Here is a 23,807-nt window from a genome sequence, read left to right as displayed (position 1 = left end):
CTGTTACATGGTTAAAAAAATTGTTACATGAGCTGAGGATATGAATTAAGAGGATAATGTCTGACCAGTTAATTTGATTCTTTTGATTCTTCAATACTTTTTAACACCAATTTTATAAGGGAAGTTTCATTACTCTTAATAGCAGATATAAACAATAAGGAAAAATAATCTTTGATATGTTTATACTATTTTAAAGTATTCCATTCCTTTTGAACATCCCAGGAAGGAAAAATTAATGTACTCATGTCCAGAAAAACAGAACCCCATCTTTACAGATACCTTAAGATTCAGTTGAGATATCTCTGTTGATGCCATAGTTTTCAGCAAAACGAAATGGACAGAGAATTATTCTCTAACATCCTGCATTATATAAAAGCCTGAACAATCAGAATCTCACTAAAAGTGCTCAAGCTTCATAAAATACACTGGTGGGATTATTTTGAAACAGTATCTTAAAAAACTCAGCTACCAAAGCAGCTTCAGAGTTCATCTCACTCAAATGCATGGCACCTAAAGATCAGATACACATGAAGCTGTTTCGCATTCTTATGGCACCAATGTTGTCCCCAGAAGGCAAAATGACAGATTTCATAGAAAACTCTCTCAGGACAGGAGGGAAGATCCAAAAGAGTAGATTACCTAAAGCAATATTTCTCTCAAACGTAAACTATCTATTGTCCAATCAACCACTAGACTGCTGTGTAGCACAAAATGACCCAGTTTTTGTAATATTAAATTTTCAAAGCATTCTCAGGACCCATTCAAGCTGCAAATACAACTATGTCCCTTGCCCAGGCTAAAGCTTTTAGACATTTTCAGTTTAGTAAACTCTTTCATATCCAGCAGGCCCAGGACTGCGAGGCTGCTGGATAGTCAAATATTCTGGATAATAGAGAGGTATACCTAGCAATGCATAACACTACAGAAAAACAAGATTAGATATTAAGAAAAACAAAATGTATGCAGAGTACTTTATTTACCAACAGTACTCTTGTATACTGTAAACTTACACTGTATTAACTTGTATTTACTTTCCTTATATCATACTTATGGAAAACTTAACTGAAATGTAGTTATGGTTAAAATGATGATGATTTGGGAGTTCCAGGTGTTAGAATGCTGGATGTGAAAGAGTCTACTGTTTCCGGGTCTGCGGCTTATATATGCTTTGCAGACATGATTAACACACAGTTAAGTCTCATTTACATTTCAGGATCAAAACGTGTTTTAGCCAGGTCAAAAGTACAGGCATATGCAAACAGGCCCTGGATGCAATTTGACATGCAGCATAGGCAGAGTCAAACCCTGCTCAGCACTATTAAGGACTAGTTTCTATACAACAAATATTTTAAACCCTCATAAGCTAAGATGAAAAGGTACCTCTAAAAAAAAAAAAAAAAAAAAAAAAAGAGAGGTTCTAGAACTCTTCATCAAAACAAAGTCGCAGGTCAAAACTCACTTGGCTCTGTCTACACTAGCCCTCCTTGTTGAAGGAGGCACGGTAGTCAGCCCAACCGGGGAATAGCAATGAGGTGCTGCAATGCATATGCAGCACCTCATTAGGCTAATTTTCACCACAGCAACTTCTAAGTTAGCATCTTTGAAGCACTTGCAAGCCATGTAGCCACGGGAACTTCGAAAGTACTAACTTCAAAGTTGCCACAGCGAGAATTACCTTTATGAGGTGCTGCATAAGCATTGCAGCACCTAATTGCTATTCCCCAGTCAGACTGATTACCATGCCTACTTCGAAGAAGGGGGCTAATGTAGACACAGCCTTTGTGTTCCAGTATTGAAGGATATTGCTGACCACATTTAAAAACAATATATTTAATCAAATGTGAGCATTTACAACACTCACCATTATTATTTATTGTTCACATATGCTTTTTCATAATACGTGCCCCAATTTTCACTGATAATTAAAACAATCTTCAGAAAACTACTCGTGTGAAAACGTGTATAATGTTGAGCCAGTGAAGTGAAACAACCAGCCAGCTGTGTGATTCCAATGCAATCTCGAAGCACACAGCAGCACAGTGATGCGCTGGTATACATAGCCATTCTTTGTAGATATGTATCAGAGGGGTAACGAGGTAATCTGCATCTTCAAAAACAACAAGAAGTCCTGTGACACATAATAGGCTAACAGGTATTTTGGACCACAAGCTTTCATGGGCAAAGACCCATTTCGTCAGATGTGTTCTTTATAGATATTTAGCAAAGCCACAATAAATAGATAACAGTTCTTGAAATGTAGGCCTATATTTTTAAAGACTTAAGGATAAATACTAATTAGATTTGTCTGTGTTTATGTGTATCTTTTTAAAATTTTAACAGCTCTAATTAGCCTGTAAAAGCTAAATTTCTGGCTCCTGTCTACATTGTTTCATTATTACAGTCTAGTGATTCAGCTGTCCAAAGAGAATACATCCGTTTAGTTAAAACTTGTGGTGTAATAATGTTCCTGTGTTCATTTCTCTTTGCACATTGTAAACTACCTGTGAATTGCTTGGATAATTACCTTTTGCCAATTAATACAACTAGTTACTGGTGTATGCCCAGGAAACAGATGAGCTTCAAAGCTACAATGTACATTATCTATTCCTCACCCAAAGAAGGCCTGTTGGGGTCATTTGCTGATCTGCTAAATGCCAGTTACCAAAGAAGTCAGGCGTGATTTTGTTTTATCTCCGATCTTCTCAAACTGTCCAGGAAAGTCTAAGTCATAAGACTGGGGTCTCAAGTCTACATCGTTTTATTCTTGCAATTTTTTAAATGGACGAATTTGAACAAACTCTGCACACGTACTGCCTACTGGACTCTAGCCTTTTACAAATCAGCAGCTGGTGGTTAATGTCTGAGCTCTTGCAGTTGGTGGAACTTTAGTAACTTTAATATCTGTGATGGGATGTGGCTAACTTGCACGAGCCTCCAAAGCATTAACTGTGCTCTGCAGGCCAAGGAAGCCCGGCCCCTCCGACTCTGCTGCACATGCTCAGGGACAGAATATGAAAAGCTAAGTATCAAAGAATGGGAAGTAGCCCAACTCAGACTTGGCAGGCTGCTGAATGGGGAGCAGGCACACTGTACTCCCTCTTCAAAGAGTTGCTACAAGCAGTGATCAGCACCACAGCCTACAGAGCCCAAATAGACTCAAGCTAGAGAAATGACCAGGAGCTACACCATATGAGGACCCCAAGACCTGAGGAAACCGTGGAGCCTTCCAAAGGGGAAAGAGTAGGAAGCAGCCCGGGGCAGTTAGAGCATGACTATACTTAACCAAATGAGTGACATGCCAGCGGTTGATCTTCCAGGTTCTATTTAGCGTGCCTCATGGGGCTGCACTAAATCAAACTATCAGGGTGCCGCCATTGGCCCTGATACTCCTTGAAATCATAAGGCTTAAGGGGAGTCAATGGGAGAGTTTCTCCTGTTGAGTTCCCACTGTGGAGACAGTGGCAAAAATCAATTTTAAATGCACAGCTGAAGTCAACGCAATTCTCAGAGCTGGAGTTGCTTATCTGAAAATCAGCTTTTATCTCCTAGTGTAGACTTGGCCACTGACTTCACTCTAGTGAGAGAACTGGGGATGATCTTCACTGAGTCTGAGTATCCCCACCAGAGCCCTGGGACTTTAGGGGAGCAAGGAGAGTCTATGTCTCCTTACCCTAGGCTCTTCTCCAATTAGCTGCACAATTCCACAGAAGTGGGTTATTTTACTGGCTGGGGTTATTAAGCCACACTGTCCCGAGTGGAAGCCTTCAACAACTCCAGCACTAGGCTGTATTTCCACATTTTAGGGTCATAAACAAAGGACCTAACTGGCTGCTTTACAGGATTTTTTTCCTTCTTCTAACCATACATGACCACACAAGAGACAGACAGTACTTACCCTCTAACACTTACTATATTGGACTTGCTATCTGATTGGGAGACAAAGGTTGGATTGCTTAAAAAGAATTAACTGTATTTTGGCTTTTTGTTAACCAGTCTGGCATTACAGAAGCTGTTTGATTACTGGCTTGGTGAAATCTAATTACAGAATAAATTACCTGTTTTGAGAAGTGTTTGCCCTGATTGAGTGTTCCAGTATAGCTTCTTTGGTGACTATGGCCACAACATTCTTCTCTGGAGAAATTACCATCATGTTTGTAACACTGTGAGCAGAGGCTGATTCTGGTTCTATTTTAATGGAAATGGATGTTGGAAGCATAAAAATAAACTTACTGTTTAAAAAAAATTAATGTGTCCTATCTTATCTTTGCCCAACAGCCATCATTTCTTGCAAAATGGAAAATAGCAGCCAGCAGTCAATGGCAACAGTAGCAGCTGGGAATGCAGACTGGTACTTGTTAATATTTGCCAATACCCAGCAGCTGAAATTTATAAATGCCAGTTTAAAAATAAAAGCTAGTGATAAAGAGCTTTTCAACTTAGGAAGAATAAATACATGAAACTGCAGAAGTGTCTTATTTCAGAAGCAATTTTAAAGTCTCTTACAATTAAAGATTTTTAAAAGTATTTACATCTTTAATAAAAAATGTTTTAAAAGCTTGCTATATATTTCAAGTTGTGCAATTTTACTAGATCCTAGTTCTTCTAAATCACATGACCAGTGTGCATAATCACATCATACATGTTACCACAAATACAATACAGAATGTAATATTAGCAGTTTCCCATGGACAACTTTTTACTTATTTTTTATATGGTAGCTAGGATTTTATGGAAGTAAACATGATAAGATTGCTAATTAATAGTTGTTACTTTCAGTAGTTCAGACAACTTCTACATGATCTTTTGATGCCAAATATGTTGCTGATGTCTTAGAGACAACAAGAGGAAGACATCACAGCAAAAACATCAGAGCAGCTATAAAAAACCAACCACTGACAGAAATCTCCAGTTGAACTCTATTTTCCATGTCCAGAACCAACTCGCTAGTTCTTTATTGGATTAACTGAACCTTGTGTGTGTATTAGTAAGGGTATGGCTACACAGCAGGCTTATTTCGAAATAAGTTATTCCAGAAGGGCTTATTTCTTGAAATACAGTGTCTACACACATAGACTGGGGCCATACTACCCCTCATTTTGGAAGGGGCAGGTTAGTGAGGCAGTTTGGAAAACACTAATGAGGTGCTGACATGAATATGCAGTGCCTCATTAGCATAATAGCAGCCATGCACGATTCAAAAGTGCCACTTTCAGAACGCATGCCACCCAGGCCTTTCAAAAAGACCCCCTGATTTCGAAACCCCCTTCCTCCTATTTGGTTTTATATTCATGTCAGCGTGTCACGTAGTGAGGCCACAGCCATAGAGTCTATTCTGAAATAGAGCCATTGGACACTATAGCTGCATCTACACTAGCCGGCTATTTCGAAATAGCTGGGCCAACTTCAAAATAACGCCCAGCGTGTTTACAAGTGTCAAGCGCTATTTTGAAGTTGAAATCAACATAAGGCGGCAAGACGTCGAAATTGCAATCCCCATCAGAAGATGGGAATAGCGCCCTACTTCGACGTCCAATGTTGAAGTAGGCCGTGTGTAGACAATCCGCGTCCCACTATGTCGAAATAGCGGGGTCCTCCATGGCGGCCATCAGCTGAGGGGTTGAGACACGCTCTGTCCAGCCCCTGAGCTCTATGGTCGCCGTGTGCAGCGGCCCCTTAAAGCTCCCCACCCCCTTATTTCCTCTGGCAGGAAGACGAGAGCGTGCAGGCAGCAGCACAGACACATGCACAGCCTGCACGCCCTCCAGATGCCCTGATCCACCACCCAGCACCCATGGCAGCCAGCCCATTCGTGGGACAGCAGAGAAGGAGGAGGGCTCCAGCACTGGGGGAGCTCCTCATTGACCTCCCCTCCCACAGCTCTAGCAGGGCATCCGACTGATAGGTGTCCCCCGACCGTGGAAGCAGACCGTCAGGTATGTACTCCCCTGGTGCACACCCCCGGGTTAAGGGGCGGGAACAAGGGACATGACCAGGGCCCTCCACACGCCCAGCCAGACTACGGCCCCGAGGACAGCAGTGGCATGTGCCTCGGAGCCCGTCAGCACCTGCCCCCCAGGACAGCGCCATGCCCCATCCCTGGGGATGGAGGGGGAGCAGAACCTCCGAAGGGGGTCCCCCCAGGGGATGGATACCACACCCATCATCATCATCTCCTCCTCTTGGCGACAGGAGATGGGGAACCAGCAGCGGAGGGGTAGTGGGACGTGGGCCACAAGTCAGGGCCCAGACTAATGGCTGTCTCTGCTCTTCCCCCCTCTATTCCGCAGCTGCACCACCTGAAGGCCTCAACAGCACGGGCGCTGCATCTGTTGTGCTGGACAGCCCACAGGGGCCATCCCATCAGGGCAGCCCAGCAGCAGAGCAGGGACCGGCCCCAGGACGAGCCCGCCACTGCCAGAGCCAGCCACAGGCGACTGCTAATCCCCAGCTCCTCGCCACCCTCCAGCATCAGGTGGAGGTTTCAGAGTGCCACCTGCAAGTCGATGAATGCCGGCTCCACTTGCAGGAGCGAACGCTGGCCTGGTGCCAGGAGGCTTGGGGGTCCTTCATGAGGACTTTTGAGCAGATTGCAGAGCAGATGCCCCCCGCCACTCCGGCCGCTGCCCCTCTCAGCTGCCTTCCACCTGTCCTGGAGCCTGCCAAGGAGGGGGACCATGGGGCTCAGGAACCAGCCCAGCCATACCTGCCCGTTCTCCCAGGCCCCACCCAGCCTCGATGGGGCCTCCAGCCCAGACGTGGGTCGTACCCCACCCCCAATGCCAGGCACTGGACAGTAGGGGCAAAGGAGGCCAAGAACTGAGCCCCCCAGGCCCCCTTTGTACATATCCCCCCCATTAATTGTACATAGTTGCCTTGTCCCAACCCCCTTTAGTAGCAGTGCACCACCCCAATGTATGTAGTTCCCCATCATGAATGTAAAAGTTCATCATTGTTTCAAGAAGGTTTGGTTTATTTAAAGCAAAACAAGTGTGGTAGTGTGTGCTCTTCGGTGCTCAGTGGCGTGGGCATGGGGGCAGGTAGCATTGTGGGGGAGGGGTCGGTGGGTGGCTCACCAGCTGGCCCTGCCAGCATTCACCCCGCAGCCTGGTCAAAATGGGCCCACAGGGCCTCGCAGACCCGGATCCCCTCATGTTCGGCTTGGCGACTGGGGGCGGCAGGTGTCTGGGCATAGGCCATACCAGCCTCCACAGCCCAGCCCTGCACAAATGCCTCCCCTTGCTCTCCACCAGCTTGTGGAGTGTGCAGCACACGACTACAACCTGGGGTATGGTGGGGAGCCCTGCATCCAGGTGGGTGAGGAGGCACCTCCAGCGGCCTTTGAGGCGGCCGAAAGTCCTCTCAACCACCTGGCGTGCATGGTTTAGGCAGGCGTTGAACCGCTCCTGGCTGGCACTGAGGTGGCCCGTGTAGGGGCGCATGAGCCAGGGCCGGAGAGGGTAGGTCGCATCTGCGATGAAGCAGAGGGGCACGGTGGTGTCCCCTAGAGGGATCTCCTGCTGGGGGACGTAGGTCCCCACCTCCAGCTGGTGGCACAGGCCTGCGTTCCTAAACACCCAGGCATTGTGGGTGCTGCCAGACCAGCCAATATAAGTGTCCAAGAAGCGGCCCCGGCTGTCCACCAAGGCCTGGAGGACCACCGAATGGAAGCCCTTCCTATTCAGGAAGCATCCTCCGCTGTGCTCCAGGGCATGGATGGGGATGGGGATGTGGGTCCCATCCAGTGCCTCAAAGCAATTAGGGAACCCCATAATGGCTGCATCCAGGTCCCCAAGCCGCACGAGCCTGTGGAGCAGTAAGGCGTTCAGTGCGCAGACCACCTGCAGGGGAAGGACACGAGCTCCCGTGAGGGGTATGCCTGGCCCTCCCCCTGGATCCCCCCCTCCCGCTGGTCTCTACCCCTCCCCCTGGGGTCCTCTTACCCCCATGACGACAGCCCCGACGATGGTCTTGCAAACACCGAACTGCTGTCCTATGGATCGGTAGCTGTCTGGAGCGGCCAGCTTCCAGACAGCGATGCTGACCCATTTCTCGATGATGAGGGCACATCACATGGGGGCGTCCTGGTGCCGCAGGGCAGGGGTGAGCCACTGACAGAGTTCAAGGAATGTCTGCCAGCTCATCCGGAAATTCGGGAGCCAGCGGTCGTTCTCCCATTCCCCAAGCCCCAGCCACTCCCACCACTCTGTGCTGGTGGGGTACCTCCATAGCCGGCGGCACGCCCAGTGGGGGGAGGCCGGGAGGACTACATGGTCTGGGGTAGCTTCTTCATTCCCGGAGGAGGACAGCTCATCTTCTTCTAGGAGATGCTGGGCGGCATCCTCCATGGCACTGAGCAGGGCGGCCAGTGCTCCGGGGGTGGCTGTGTGGGCTTCTGTCTGCTGCTGCTGCTGCTGCTGGAGGTCCATGCTGCATGCACAGAGTGCAAGTGGCTGTGGGCTCTGCAGACCTGTGCTGTGCAGGCTGAGTCTGACTGGGAGGGGCCTTTAAGGGAGCGGCTTGCTTTGCCCCGGAAGGGCTAGTCCACCTGGTGACCCTGTCCACAGGCTTTCCTAGCCCCCTTATTCCAATTGGGGCTGCTTTTGTGTGTAGACATTCCCCTGTGGGGCCTATTTCGATTTAGTGCTGTCCTACGGCAACATTGAACGTCGAAGGCACCAGCCCTGGAGGATGTGTGGACGCTACGCGTCGAAACAGCTTATTTCAATTTTGCTGTGTTGAAATAAGCTATTTTGATGTAGCGTCCCAGTGTAGAGGTAGCCTATATGGCTTATTTTGAAATAGACTGTATTCCCTGTCTTAACAGTACCTACTTCAAAATAGCCATTATTACTCATGCAATAAGGCTTATCAATTTTGAAATAAGCCAATGCCTATTTTGAAATAGTGGTTGTGTTGTGTAGATGTTAGAATAGTTATTTCAAAATAACTTTCTTCTCTTAGGGTAGGTCTACACATCAATGAGGCCTCTTCATTTTCTGTATTTCAGCATATGGGTTAAAAACAACCACCACAGCTTTTCCACAGCTCCTCAATGAGGTAACCAGACAATGCTTAAGAATGGATCCAGCGACATTTCCACTCTTATTCACAATCCCTGAATTCTAAGCTGTTTGGAAGAAACAGAATTAAGTCAAAATTGGAGGGGAGGGCAGGTAAATAGAGTGAGCAATTTTGCTCCTGCAAAATATTTAATCTTTATGTTTCACATAGACATTGCTATGAAACCTAAAAACTCTGAGACCTGCTATTATCGAGAGTGTGTTCATCTATATTTACATTAGCAGCCATGTCTCAGGCTTGCTTTTCAAATGCTGAGGTCTAAAAACATGGCTGGATGTTAAGTGTTTACACATCTTTTGTTTTACTTGTTTGAGTAGTTCAAATAACTGAAACTGGGCAAAGAGCTCAAAACCTACCCAATAAAAATATATCACACAGCGACAGCATTGGTAAACCAAATAGACAACAACAACTACTTCTTCATTCATGTACTGTGACAGCAGGTCAGCAAATATAATGGTAAGAGGCTAGATAGATTGTTCTGCTCATGACACAAGGAAGAATTCACATTTAACTTCTCCACACAAAGGAAAAAATATTCTCCCACCATTCTTGCCGTGCAGTAGTCTTTGTATTATTCTGCCATCCCACTACTAAATGGTAACAGATGCTGGAACTTTGCAGGATGGAGAAGATACTAAAACAATTCCTCTATATTCTTTGAGTAGTTTGGTTTACACATATAAATCATCCCTGTAACAAAAGTGGTTACAAATAGCTTCCAGAAAATCCTCTCTCTCAGGGTTTCCTAGCTCAAACACTAATGTGATGCTCACAGGGATCAGTACAATTGAAGAAGAATTGACCCTAGTTACACAAAGGATGAACTCCTTTGGTACTTGTCATAGCTCACCCCTCAAAGAAACTACATCATATGGAATTAAGGATATGAGCATTCCTTCAAAGACTGAAGAGTAGTTGTAAGTTAAGGAAAAGACTGTGTATGTAAGTGTCACCTGGTGACCGACTCCTACCGTAACAATGCCATCCTTTTCAGCCTACAGTGCCACATCTCTACGACTAAATAATGAGAGTGATTCTCAAAATTTACTTCTAACCAGGCTTGTACATGTGTGTGTCTGACACATTCTGTAATGCCATTAATTTTTAAGTTAAAAAAACAAGGAAAACAGTGATCTGCATAAAAATACACTAACATCTAGTTATAGTAGCTTATTGGGCCAGAAGCCACTACTCATAAACCAGCGATAACTGTACCTCAGATAGTTTTCTTTTGTTGTAAAAGTCCTAAATTTGGTCCAGTGGTTAGATCTGAAACAAAGGCAGGCTTCCCACACTCTTTGCATTCCTGCTATGGCCATATTTTCACTCCCAAGGAACAGGGAGTCTCCTAATGAGGCCTATAAGAGTTGGGGACACAGTTTCCAATTCTTAGCACTAAACAGGACACCAAACACATAAACAAGAGACAACTGTTGAATACTAACAATCACACAAAATCTTGTGCTGGGCCTTTATGACAACTGTCTGAAGAATAACTGTATATAATTCAGATAATTATTTGCAGTATTCACATGAAAATTATTTCAAGTATGTCACATCCACAAACCTCCAAAGATTTGTTCATTTTTTGTTATATGATTTTCAGAATGCATGTGCGTCCAACGTCCAACACGGTGGGGTTGGGCTTTTTGTAATATAAATTAATAACTACTATTGTACAAAAAGCTTATACTATCCTTTTGATTATTTCTAATCATCACATTTTCTTGCATTCCCTCTCAACTAATAAGCATAATGAAAATCTATACATTATGGTATATTATGTTAACAACATCTATCTCGAAGCATATGATTTTTTTTTTTGCTACCTGTAACTGACCCTATCTATCTTGAAAATAATATTTAGTGACTTTTTAAAAGACATTTTTGGAGCAGTGAGACTTATACCAGATAGGAACTCATAAGTCAATTAACATCTGTGCCTGCACTTTGCTGGAATACTAATGAGAAAACTTAGTGTGGTTTTTGGGATATAATTGAATAAGACTCTCTTGAAGAATATTTGCAGGACCTCTTAGAGTGATGTGAAATAAGAGGGTCTCTTAAGAGAACATGATCCAGAGGAAATTTCTTGGTTGGAATGACATCTGGGGAGGATAGAACATGCAAGTTCTCTATAAATTGCCAATTCTTTTGTGGTGGCTCAGGTCCTGTAGCTTAAAATTTCTGAGGGCATGCTCCAACTCCACACCTTGCCCCTCCCAGATTTTTAAAGGCATACGAGATTTTTACATCTTGAGTGGAGTGCTGTAATTATCACTAGAAATCTCACATTAGCACCATCTTCACGTTTTGTCAAATAGTCAGATGTTGTTCGTTTTAAGAACAATTTATACGTGGAGTCATCAGCCAAGATCACCATAACATGAAATTCATGGCAGAATGCAGGAAGAACAGAACCAGAGACATACAATTTTACCACTAGGAGTTCAGTCACCAACTTAATTAACACATTATTTTTTCAATGAGAGCTGTCGGCATGGAAGCATGTCCACCCAAATCATGTTTGAAGCATTAAGGGACACATGACTGTTTTGCATATCTGGTACATAAATATTGAGCAATGCTGGCTACAAAAGGCCCATCCATTCACCTGTTCTTGCTTTCTAGTGGCACTGTCAAAAAGCAGCGCACTGTATTATCTGCTGTAAATAAATGTGTTTGTCTTTGCAATCGGCTGAACAAAAGGTAGGCCTGCGGGGACTTGAAGTTTTATATTGTTTTATTTTGAATGCAGTTATGTAACCAAAAGTCTACATTTGTAAGCTGCACTTTCATGTTACATAAATAGACTACACCACAGTACCTGCATGAGATGAATTGAAAAAAACACTGCTTGTCATTTTAAAATGAAAATATTGGCAATAAAAATAAATTAAACAGTGTACATTTTGTATTTGGTGTTGCATCTGAAATCAATATATTTGAAAATGTGGAAAAATTCAAAATAAATAATAAACTTCAATTTGTATTTCATTGTTTAATTCTGTAAATAAAGCTGTGATTAATAACTAAGTTTCCTTAATGGTGATTAATTTTGAGTTAATCACAAGGGTTAACTGCGATTACTCAAAAGCCCTGTTTATAATCAGTGCCTTTAAAAAATATATATTACATTGCCAGTACTCAGCCAGCTCCCTGCCTCTCACCTGCCACCAATCCCATAGTTAGGGCTGCTGAGGTGCCACTACTCAGTACTGGCAAGTAATAGCAGAAAAAAAAAACAACACTGCTTATAAACCTTTTAGTGTCCACTTAAGTATTAACTCAAGTCCTGAAGTCACATGAATTAGAGTTCAAGAAAGCAACTGCCCACTCTCAAACCTTCAAGATATTATAAAGGTGTGTTTTGTTGGATCTATTGTCTTGTCATACACAGCGTACCAATACCTTCTGTCGGTACTGAATGCCTGACCTCCTGCTCTAACCTTTAATTACCCACAAAAATCCATTTATTTCCACCTCTTCTAGAAATATTATCCTTGACTTACCTGGAATTTGGCTACCCAACACAGTTTTACATAGGAATTTATTTGTATCATAGTTACAGGGCAAACTGAGCCTTAGAGCCCATCTGTCCCTTTGACAGCAGGCCTGGCTTCCCACTCGTTATGCCAGGGGAACCACAGGATCTGGCCTCTTTTAGATTGGATGTCTGAGCAGTAGCCCCTGAGGCAAGCATGGTAACTGCTGTCGGGCTGTTCCTGTAATCCCTTCTCTGCAAAACAATGACAGCAGCTGCTTAAAGTGACTCAGAAACAGCATCCTGAGAACAAAATAGTTTTTTTTATTGCCAAAAGGGATAAACATCTGGGAAAGCAGGTTAACAAAACAAACAAAAATAAACCACTCATATTTGTTACCTAAGCTAAACTTCATAGTTCAAATAATTCCACCTTCTCCCCGACTCCCATCTCTGTGCTGGGAGAGCCAACCTGCTTGGTACAGTTTCTCTCTCTCTCTGGCCATGTCCACACTACTAACCTATATCAGTATAACTATGTCATTCAGGCACGGGAAAAATCCCCATCTCTGAACAATGTAGTTATACCAATCTAACCCCCTGTGTAGACAGTGCTATGTCACTGAGAGAGGATCTCTGCCTCTCAAGAAGGTGGACTAACTACACTAATAGTAGAAGTTCTCCAATCCACATAGGAGAAGCTTCACTTAAGTGCTACAGCAGCACAGCTACCTCAGTGCAGCTGTACCAATGCAGCATTTTATGTGCAGACCTGCACTTTGTCTCCAGCTCGGGCTGAGGCTGACACTCCTGCCTTCCTGAGGTCAGCATCTTGATGATATGAAAATCTTTTTTCATCATTTGTTTTGGTTAGAGAACAATAAAACATTCCAAAGGAAGCCAGTGTAAAACCTCATGCTCACTGGGTGTAATATAGTGTCCCATCTAGTGGCACTGAAACCACTTTCAGAAGGAATAAGGAGCCTGCGCTATAGTTTCAGCTAAAAGTTAACTTATGTAGTAATTAATCTTGATTTTAGCCCCAAAAGTTCCAGGTTCAACCCTGCCAGGTCTGTTGGTGTTACAAGTGGGGGCTTGTGCAGGATGTGCTTCCTGAGCTAGAGGACATATGTAATCCAGCCACCTCCCGGGTATAATGTGCCCCTTCTAGCGGCACCGAGATCAGAAAGAGAATAATGACCTGCTCTAAGGCTTTAGCTAATAGTCATCTGGCTTTTGATTCATGTACTGAGCTCCAGAGGGTCCAGGTTCATTTCCACCCACAATCAACCAGCAATGGTTGGTGCTACACCATCAAAGTAGGTACTTCCTAATGGATGGCCCCACCCACACTAGAAGCCCAAGTATATTATCCCATTTACCCAAAGTCTATTACCTTTGCCATTGTTTCATTTCCTGTTTCCTCCCCAAAACCCTCCTTTCATTTCATTCCATTCCATTCCATAGGCAGTCACTCATCATAAACATATGCTATTTTTATGCATATAATACAGATATTTTCCAGTTTATCATACCTTGGTTTTAACTAGGAAAGCAAATTAACACTGAAAAAGTACTAGTAGGTAAGAATACACCAAGCACAATTTAGCAAAGTCAATGATAGATTGTTACAGGAAAAGGGGAAAAATAATGCCTCGCACTATTCTTTTAATTAAGCATATTTTGCCCTATTCTGTATGCCCTAAAATGTTCGTTATTACATACAAAGTACCCAAGAACAAGTTTTCCAGTAATTCCAGGGTTTCATGTAAAACTTTTCACCTCCAAAACTTTGGGGATAAAAATCATAGGCACTCATAACATACCAAGAATGCATATTCATCAGTGAAACATGAATCAGAGTATCATCACCAAAACTGCATCAATAAATACTTGACAAAGAGACTAACCCATGTGGCCATCATCATAAAATATCTGGCTGCACACACTGGGACTCTCATGTGATTTCTATGAAGTTTCTGTGGGAAGTAAAATTAAATAGGTATAAATGTAGGGCACTATAGTACTTAGTTCTTAGTCAGAATTCACAAATTGAACCCTATTTCACAAGTGGAACTTGCTATCTGCAACAGAATCATGGAAGATCTTTTCACCTTACTGATCTAGACATGTTTTACCATTTGATATTTAATTCAGAAAGGTAAAGCAACCTGTAATTCCAAGATTAAATTAACTGCTAACTAGCAGGCCTGGGCCACCCAACATTAAAACTCCCAAGTGGTTGCTACTGCTAGCAACATGTGAGGACATGATGTTGCCAAGCATCACTGAATGCATCCCTAATTATTGCTAATTTCATGAGAGGCTGCAACATTCTTCTGCAGTCATTAGCTGTGACCACCTCCGAATTAACAGTAAGTACACAAAGAGGTAGCCATGTTAGTCTGTACTCCAACAAAACAAATCAGCAGAATTGTAGCACTTTAAAGACTAACAAAGTGATTTATTCAGTGATGAGCTTTCATGGGACAGACCCACTTCTTCAGATCAATTTCATTTCCAATACAGACTGACTTATATAAGTACAGAGGACCAAAAAGAAACAAATTGCAATAAGAAACAGTCAAATCAAATAGGATAGAAAGAAGGGAGTGAGAAGCGGGGGGGGGGGGGGATATTAATTGTCCTCTCTGAGATAATTATGAGCAAAGAAAGAGAAGCAGTCTTTGTAACGCGCGAGGTACTTGATGTCTCCGTTCATACCACGTGTTAGTGTGTCGAATTTGAATATGTATGCTAACGCAGAAACCTCACGCTCTACTCTGTTATTAAATTCTCTGTGATGCAGGACAGAGAGTCTCGGGTCTTTAACAGAATGGCCCACTGATATTGAAGTATCAGAGCGGTAGCCATGTTAGTTTGCATCTTTGAGAACAAGAAGTCCTGTGGCACCTTATAGACTAACACATAATTTTGGAGCATACGCTTTCGTGGGCAAAGACCTACTTCGTCAGATGCATCTGATGAAGCAGGTCTTTGCCCACGAAAGCGTATGCTCCAAAATATGTGTTAGTCTATCAGGTGTCACAGGACTACTTGTTGTTGACATTGAAGTGTTCACTGACTGGCTTATGTGTATTGAGTTTCTTGATGTCTGCTCTGTGTCCATGTATTCTTTGGCGAAGGTTTTCCATAGTAACGTGTGGTATGAACAGAGACATCAACTACCTCACACATTAAAGACTGCTTCCTTCCTTTGATGCTTGTAATTATCTCAGGCAGGACAGTTAACATCCCCCCACCTCTCACTCCCTGCCTTCTATCCTATTTGATTTGACCATTTTTATTGCAATTTTTTTTCTTTTTGGTCCTCTGTACTTACATATGTCAGTCTGTATTGGAAATGAGATTGATCTGAAGAAGTGGGTCTGTTCCATGAAAGCTCATCACTGAATAAATCATTTCGTTAGTCTTTAAAATGCTACATTTCTGCTGCTTTGTTTTGAGTAAGTACACAAGATGACAAATTAGAAAAACTTGAAGACAATCATGTAGCAAGACCTGGAGAGGGCCTGGTGCAACAAGATGTTAAGTTAGGGGCCTCCTATTAGATTAAAAATAACTGCAATCTTCCAGCAGCAGTCTAACCCCCTGCCTCCCGCCATTTCCCTTAGACCCCCAATCCAGCCCTCACGTTCCCTAGCTCCTGCCTACTCCATAGGCCCACTCAGCACCCTTGTAGTGCAAACTCCAGCCTAGCTTTCCTTGAGCTCCCTCAGAAATCCCCTACAGACCCCAACTTCTCCAGGCCCCCTTTCTCCCCTCCAGTTCTGATCCAGCTCTCAGCCTCCTTCATTCCAGCCCTTTGCTGCCACAGCCCTGATTAAATTAGCTCTCCAGGTCCTTTTAGCTCCTTTCTAAACACAAAGCAGTCAAGCAGCACTTTAAAGACTAACAAAATAATTTATTAGGTGAGCATTCGTGGGACAGACCCACTTCTCCAGACCATAGCCCTAGTCTGTCCTGGTCTGGAGAAGTGGGTCTGTCCCACGAATGCTCACCTAATAAACTATTTTGCTAGTCTTTAAAGTGCTACTTGACTGCTTTTTTGTTTTGATAGCATATAGACTAGCATGGCTTTCTCTCTGTTACTTCTCTCCTTTCTGCTACCTTAATTTACACTAGAGACTACCCCAGAATTATACTGGTGTGGTTTAATTAAATGCCACTACGAGATTAAAGGAAAAGAGGGAGAGACATAGCTTTCAAGCACATACCCATACAAATACCCTTACACAGATGAAGAGTCGCACAGTGTGTCTCGCTGCAGCCACAAATCCAGGGCAATGAGTTGATTGAGAAAGACACACACACACACACACACACACACACAGCTTGTTGTTTTATCATCTTAGTACTCAGGAGCAGTCAGGACCATGTGGCCTAGGGAGAGAGAAAGGGACCAGCCTCCCCCCCACCCCCCACACACACACGAAATTCACTCCAGCAGAGTGGTGTGGTAAGAAACGAGTGGGGGGGGGGGAGATCTCCTATAATTTTGCCCCCATCTTTTATAAGCTTCAGGCCAATCCCACTGTCCCAGGCTGTTGAATGACCCTAAGCCATCATCGCTGTCCCAGGACTCTGTATGGCCATGAGTAATCAGCTAACAGCAGATGGGACTCTGATCTTCTCTTGATGGGGCCTATTTCACTTGCAGGAACCATCTCCCATTATTTTCTCCCCATCCAGGTGCTGCTGGCAGTTGGTTGTCCAGACGGGCTGGCTTCAGGGACTGATTCCATTGCACACACACACACAAAGTCACACAAAGGAAAGCTCACTTCAGAGAAAGAAATTTATCTTACAAAAGTAACATCCAGGATGTCCTTTTCACAAGACCTATGGTATTTATGAACAATTTCTTTCTAATTTGTAACACTCACTATATATCCAGAAGTTACTACAAAAAAAAGCTCATGAAACAAAGCAACCGTACAGAACAAAGCTACATCCACAAAACAAGGCTACTGTCTCAAAACTTATAGAAAGTTAAAGGACTTGAAACCAGCAATGACTGAAACTTACAGAACTTACATCTACATCATACTGGACTGAAGGGAGGGCTTTATATACAACACTTCTGTCCTCACTGCCCCAATTCACCCTCCCAGGCACATTTCAGACCCCGACAAACCCTCACCTTGTCTCTAACTACCCTCACCATGCTCTGTGGAAATCAGACAAAGTTTTTACCTTCCATCTCAGGGGAAGTGAGGGGAAACAGGAGCACATCTCCTGTCTCTGCTCCCACCCTCACTCCCTCCCCATGTTTCCAAACAGTCGTCTCCCAGCTTTAGCTTTTCTGCATGCTCTTGTCAATAGTTCGTACTTGCGGTTACCCTAGTTATCCTCCATCCCAGCTGCCCTTCTGCCCTAAGGAGCTAATAGGCCTCGCTCTCCTGTAACAGCCCCTCTGCTTGGGCCCCCATAATCTCATTACCTTTGGACTATATACCTCTTTCACCAGTGTAGCTATGCCATAGCATGCAGCACATGTAATTGAGGTCTACTACACTGACAATGGAGCATAAACTGGTAGGGGTACTTTTAATTTGTACTGCCGCGTTTGGTACCTGACTCCTCCAAAGTGCTTCTTGATCACACACACCTCGCTTTTGGTAGCACGGCAAGCAATCTTTGTCTCCTGGCATGGCATCATACTAAGGAGGTTTATCTTGTCTGCAAACCATGTCACGTAGGGATTCCTACTGTGCCTTCTGATCTTTTCTTCTGTTATATGTTTCCCAGGAGCATGTACCACACCCTCCTCACTTCACTGTGCTGCTTTGACAATGGGAAGCTAATTTAAGGAACATCATACTTGACTGAAATAAAACAGGGGTTTCCAAGGACAGTGAGGCACTGCCATGGGTTGGTCATGTAGATGCTTCAAACAAGTGTAAAATATCCTAATTTCAAGAAAACCCAAGTAATATTTGATTAGCTACAATATAAACTATAGACCTTTGAGGTACTCTATCCACCTGTTGACCAGATGGATGATTATAGGCACTCCTGTTTAACATTAAGTATAATCACACATTCAAACATAACTGACAGAATGGACATACTTTCAGTTTTGCAACCGTCATCTTTCACTTCTCCAATGAAAAATGACTCCAAGAAGGAGGCTGCAAGGCCTGGGGGGGCAAAGCAAGGGAATGGGAGTCAGGAGACCTGGGTTCTAGTATACAGCTGTGTTCACACACCTCCTATATCACATTAGGCAAGTCATTTCCCTCTGCTTATTTTCCTTCCACTGCTTTATCTACCTTGATTATTTAGACCAGTGGATCTCAACCAAGAGTATATGTGCAAAAGTCTTCCAGGGGGCACATTAAGTCATCTAAAGATTTGCCCAGTTTTACAACAGCCTACATAAAAAGCACTAGTAAAAAGTCAGTACAAACTACAATTTTATACAGGTTCAATCTCTTCTGTCCAGCACTCTTTGGTCCAGCAACATCCATGGTCCAATAGGATTTTAGTAAGATGGATGTCCACTTATGCTGGGTGTGGCCAAGTTTCCCGCAATCCCATAACGTTTCTTTACAGCCACAAGTCCAGGCTCTCACTGTTCTGTGCCGTTATGTAGCTGTAATTTACCCCAAATGTCTTCTAAGAGTTCAGTAAGCAGTGGAAGTGTTGGTAAAGCTGCTAGACAATATTGACGTCCTGTGGCTCAGCAAATTCACTAATTCAGAACCAGTCAGGTCCCGAGGTTACCAGACTAGAGAGGTTCAACTTTTTCATACTACCCAATATAAAATACACTGAAATGGAAGTACATTATTTATATTCCAATTCATTTATTTTAAAATTATACAGTAAACATGAGCGAGAAGGCAAATTTTCAGTAATAGTGTGTATTTTTATGCCTGATTTCAAGCGTGTTTTTTTGAAAATGACATGAAACTTGGGAGTGTGCAAGACAAATCAAATCCCTGAAAGAGGTACAGTAGTCTGGAAAGGGTGAGGGCCACTGATTTAGATTATGTGCTCTTTGAGGGCAAGGATGGGCTCTGTACAAGACACAGTGAAAGACAAACGCTTCAGTTTCCACTGGTGTTCCTCAAATATTTGTAGTTACCACCACAATGCAAAGTTCAGAGTTCTGCTCATTCTACCGCACAAGTCCAGTTACCTGAGCTACGTTCTTGCTTTTTGTACCAGCATGGATAGGAACATGGAGTATTTATCTTACTTAGCTCATTACCTGACTACTGTCCTTCCCAGGCCAAATTCAAGGCAGCAATGATTGGCTTTGAGAGGATTCCTATTCAGCCTTCCTTAGCAAAGGTAAGTCACCATGGATACAGATCTATCACAAGGGAAGGAACAAAAAAGGGGGTAATAAACCCCCAAATTAAACCCAAAACAATATATATTCTCTAAGGAAATAATACTTCACACATTCCAAATGCTTCACAAACAGAAATGAGGTCAACAAACATGTGGACCGGGGTGATCCTGTGGATATAGTGTATGTGGATTTTCAGAAAGCTTTTGACACAATCCCTCACCAGAGGCTCTTAAACACAGTAAGCAATCATAGGATAAAATTGAAGGTCCTCAAATGGATCAATAACTGATTCAAAGATAAGAAATGCAGGGTAAAAATAAATGGCCTGTTTGCACAATGGAGAGATGTAAACTGTAGTGTTCCTCCTCAGGAATCTCTCCTGAGTCCAGTGCTGTTGAACACACTCATAAATGATCTAGAAAAAGGAGTAAACAAAGTTTGCAGACAACATTAAATTATTCATATTAAAGTCCAAAATAGACAGTGAAGGGTTACAAACGAATCTCATAAAACTGGGTAACAGAGCAACAAAATGATGTATGCAGTGTCAGACCCATGATATTGGAGACAAGAGGAGCAGATTACGTATCTTTTACTGAACCATCTTCTAAGGTGAAAAAGACAAGCTTTTAAGCCACATAGAACTATGACCAGAAGAAAAGCTCTGTGTAAACCAAAGGCTTGTTTCTCTCATCAGAAGAGGTTGGTCCATAAAAGCTATTGCCTCACCCATCTTATCTCTGGTCGATAAAATGACAGATAAAAGTCAGCAACCATAAATGTAAAGTAACACATATTGGACTACATAATCCCAACTACACAAACAAAATGATAGGGTCTAAATTAGGTGCTACTACAAGAAAGAGATCTTGGAGTGAACACAGACTGCCCTCTGAAAACATCTGCTCAGTGTACCATGGTAGTCAAAAAAAAAAAAAAAAGAAAACCCTAACACATAATAATAAAAGATCATAATACCACTATATAAACACAAGGTATGGCCACCCCTTGAATACCAGTCATCCATCTCAAAAACAAATATATTAGATTTAGAAAAGTTACAGAGAAAGGCAACAGAAATGACTGGGATATGGAACAACTTCTATATGAGGAGAAATGAAAAAGCCTGGCACTGTTTGCCTTAGAAAAGATGACTGAGGACAGACATAGGTCTATAAAATAATAAATAAAGTAGAGGAAATGAATAGGAAAGAGGTATTTATCCCTTCACATAACACACAGTCCAGGGGTCACCAAACTAAATTAACTGGCAGCAGGTTTAAACAAGACAAAAGGGAGTACTTTTTCCACATAGTATACAGTCAACCTGTGAAACTCATTGGCAAGGGATCTGAAGGCTGAAAGCATTACTCTGTTAAAGAAAGAATTAGGTAAGTTCATCAATGGAAATTAATCAACGGAGTCTTGAATTCAACCCAGGCTCTGGTGTCCCTAAATCTCCGACTGCCAGAAAAACTGCAACTGGACAACAGATGAAGAATCATTCATAAACTGCCTTGTTCTGTTCATTCTCTCTGAAGCATCTGGCACCAGCCACTGTCAGAAGACAGGATACTGGGGTCAATGTATCACTGGGTGCTTTCTTATGTATTTTAGCCAATTAACTAATATTAGCAAGAGCCCTGTAAGATAGGTATCACTCCAAATTTAAACAGAGCGAAACTGAGGCAGACAGTAATGACTTACCCCAGGTTTTAGCTGCAAATCAAGTGTTAGAGCAAGGATGAGAACCCAGGAGTGCCAATTGCCAAGCTCACACCACTGGCCTGCACCTTTCCTACCCGGGCTGGATTGAAAAACAAAAGCAATCTTTTGTAGCTGACAGGCTGTCTTGGGAGTAAGGCTGTCCTTGATTTACACTGTTGGGGGGCGGGGGGGCTTGCTTCAAGTTGTGCTTTCATCCCTTTACTCCCCAAGAGAAGGGGCCTCCCTACAATTAAAGTGAATCACTGGAGGAAAAGCATCTGGGGCAGATCCCAGACTAGTTTGCTCACCTCTGCTCTTTGACCAAGTGTTTCTCACCCTTTTTTGACAACAGGGACCTGCTCGCTGCTTAATGGGCCACTTCCTCCATGACTGAACAGAGTTTGTCAACTCTGCCCCCCCCCCCCTTGGGGACTCCCTCCTTTCCATGAGCCCAAAAATTTGGACCCTCGTCTGGAACACCCACTTGTGCATCTGATGAAGCAAGTCGTTGCCCATGAAAGCTTATGCTCCAAAATACCTGTTAGTCTATAAGGTGCCATAGGACTTGCTGTTTTTGAAGCTACAGACTAACTCAGCTACTTCTCTGGTACTTCCTCCCTTGTGTCAAGGAGGTCTCAGGCACAGGTGCCTGTCACCAGAGGAGGTGTTCAGAATCACCCCCATATGTGTTGGGGGGGCTGCAGCCCCCCTGGGTTGAAGCGGTTGCCATCCCACACAGGCTTTGTTTGCAGAGGGTTAAAGGGCTCTCCGCACCCCCAGTGCGCACGCTGCCCCAGCTGCAGGACGCTGCGCCCCTCCCACACAAGACAGGCTCCAGCACCTTCCCCGGGGGGCTAGCGCTCCGCTCTCCCCATCGCTCTCCTAGCGATTGTGGCCACCAGCCCGGCCTCCTCACCAGCGCGGGGGGTGTCTCCCCAGGACACGGAGGAGGGCAGCCCCAGCCGCCTCTCCAGGCTCAGGCACTGGCATACTCGTAGGGCAGCAAACCCAGCCCGGGGCAGCCCCCCGCAGCTTCAGAAGCGCTGCTGCAGCCTGGGCTCTGCAAGGGGCAGCCCAGCCCCGCAGGCCGCCCGCTCCCACTCACCGCTCCCACGAGGGCTGCGCCGCCCGGCAGCCAGCTGGGGGAAACGCTCCAGACGGCCCCGGTGGCTTGGACCAGACTCCGCCGATCAGACACTTACAGGCAGAACGATCCAGCAGGAGTCCCCCTGCCGAGCGTCACCGGGGCGTGGGCGGAGCCCAGAGCGCGAGCGAGCCACACCCACCCACTAATTACAGCTGCTTAGTCAAAGCTGACAGCTGCTGGGCTCTCCTGCCCGTCTCTTCCACTTGGGTCCAGCTAGGAGGCGTGAGCGCGGGAGGCTCGGCTGGTGTCCAGTAGGGCCCCACGCTTTCGCTGTGTCTCTCTCGAACACGCTCACTCACACACACACACACACACACACACACACAAGCTGTGAGTTCTTCCTTCCTCCCTCTCTTGCTCACACGCCTGTTTGTTCCTCCTGGCCTCTCTTTCTCACACACACACACATGCACACTTCTTTGCCTGTTGAAGGGTAACAGAGAGGTAGCCCTGTTCATCTGATCTGAAGAAGTGGGTCTGTCCCAGGAAAGCTCATCACCTAATAAATCATTTTCTTAGTCTTTAAAGTGCTGTATGACTGCTGTCTTCCTTGCCTGACAGTTTCCAGCTGTTCCTGCCACTGAGGCAGAATCAGCAATGGTAGAAGTGTAAATGGAGGCAAGCTGGATTTGGGTTCATCGCTGTTCTTGTCTCAATCAGGACTCAAGGGCATGGTCACTTCAATGCCCACAGAGGGTCTACAACTAAGGTTCACACAGTTCACCATCAGTGGATTTGTAACCGGATGGCATTGTAAACATACACATTTCCTCACCTCTCCTACCCCAGCTTCTTTTACTTCACTAAGTAACAATGGCAAGTAGGATAAAGCCTTTATTTCAAATGAGCTGGTACAGTAAAAAATGAACAGCAAAATAAATAAATAAATAAATAAACAAGCAGCCCTGTAGCACCGTAAAGACTAACAATTTTATTTAATAGGTAACAAGCTTTTGTGAGTAAGACCCAGTGCTTCATTATCATCTTGGGGTTTTTGTTTTTGTTTTCGTTTTTGTTTTTTGTTTTTGTGATGCTACAGACTAACACTGCTAGCCCTC

The 23,807-nt window shown here is 44.1% G+C and overlaps 1 protein-coding gene across 1 annotated transcript in view; it reads right to left on the bottom strand.

Annotated features, from left to right (window-relative positions):
• The window catches only part of MYO16 (myosin XVI), a 622,320-nt gene extending 599,537 nt beyond the window's left edge, over nt 1-22,783 (bottom strand). Inside the window, exon 1 of the mRNA XM_074983196.1 lies at nt 22,708-22,783. The gene's annotated coding sequence lies outside the window, so the exon portion shown is untranslated. The remainder of the gene's footprint in view (nt 1-22,707) is intronic.
• Nucleotides 22,784-23,807: the final 1,024 nt, after the last annotated feature.

The sequence above is a fragment of the Carettochelys insculpta genome, chromosome 1, assembly GCF_033958435.1.
Source record: "Carettochelys insculpta isolate YL-2023 chromosome 1, ASM3395843v1, whole genome shotgun sequence".
Taxonomy (NCBI): domain Eukaryota; kingdom Metazoa; phylum Chordata; order Testudines; family Carettochelyidae; genus Carettochelys; species Carettochelys insculpta.
Note: the sequence above shows the minus strand (reverse complement) of the source record. Positions and strands in the feature narration are given on the sequence as shown.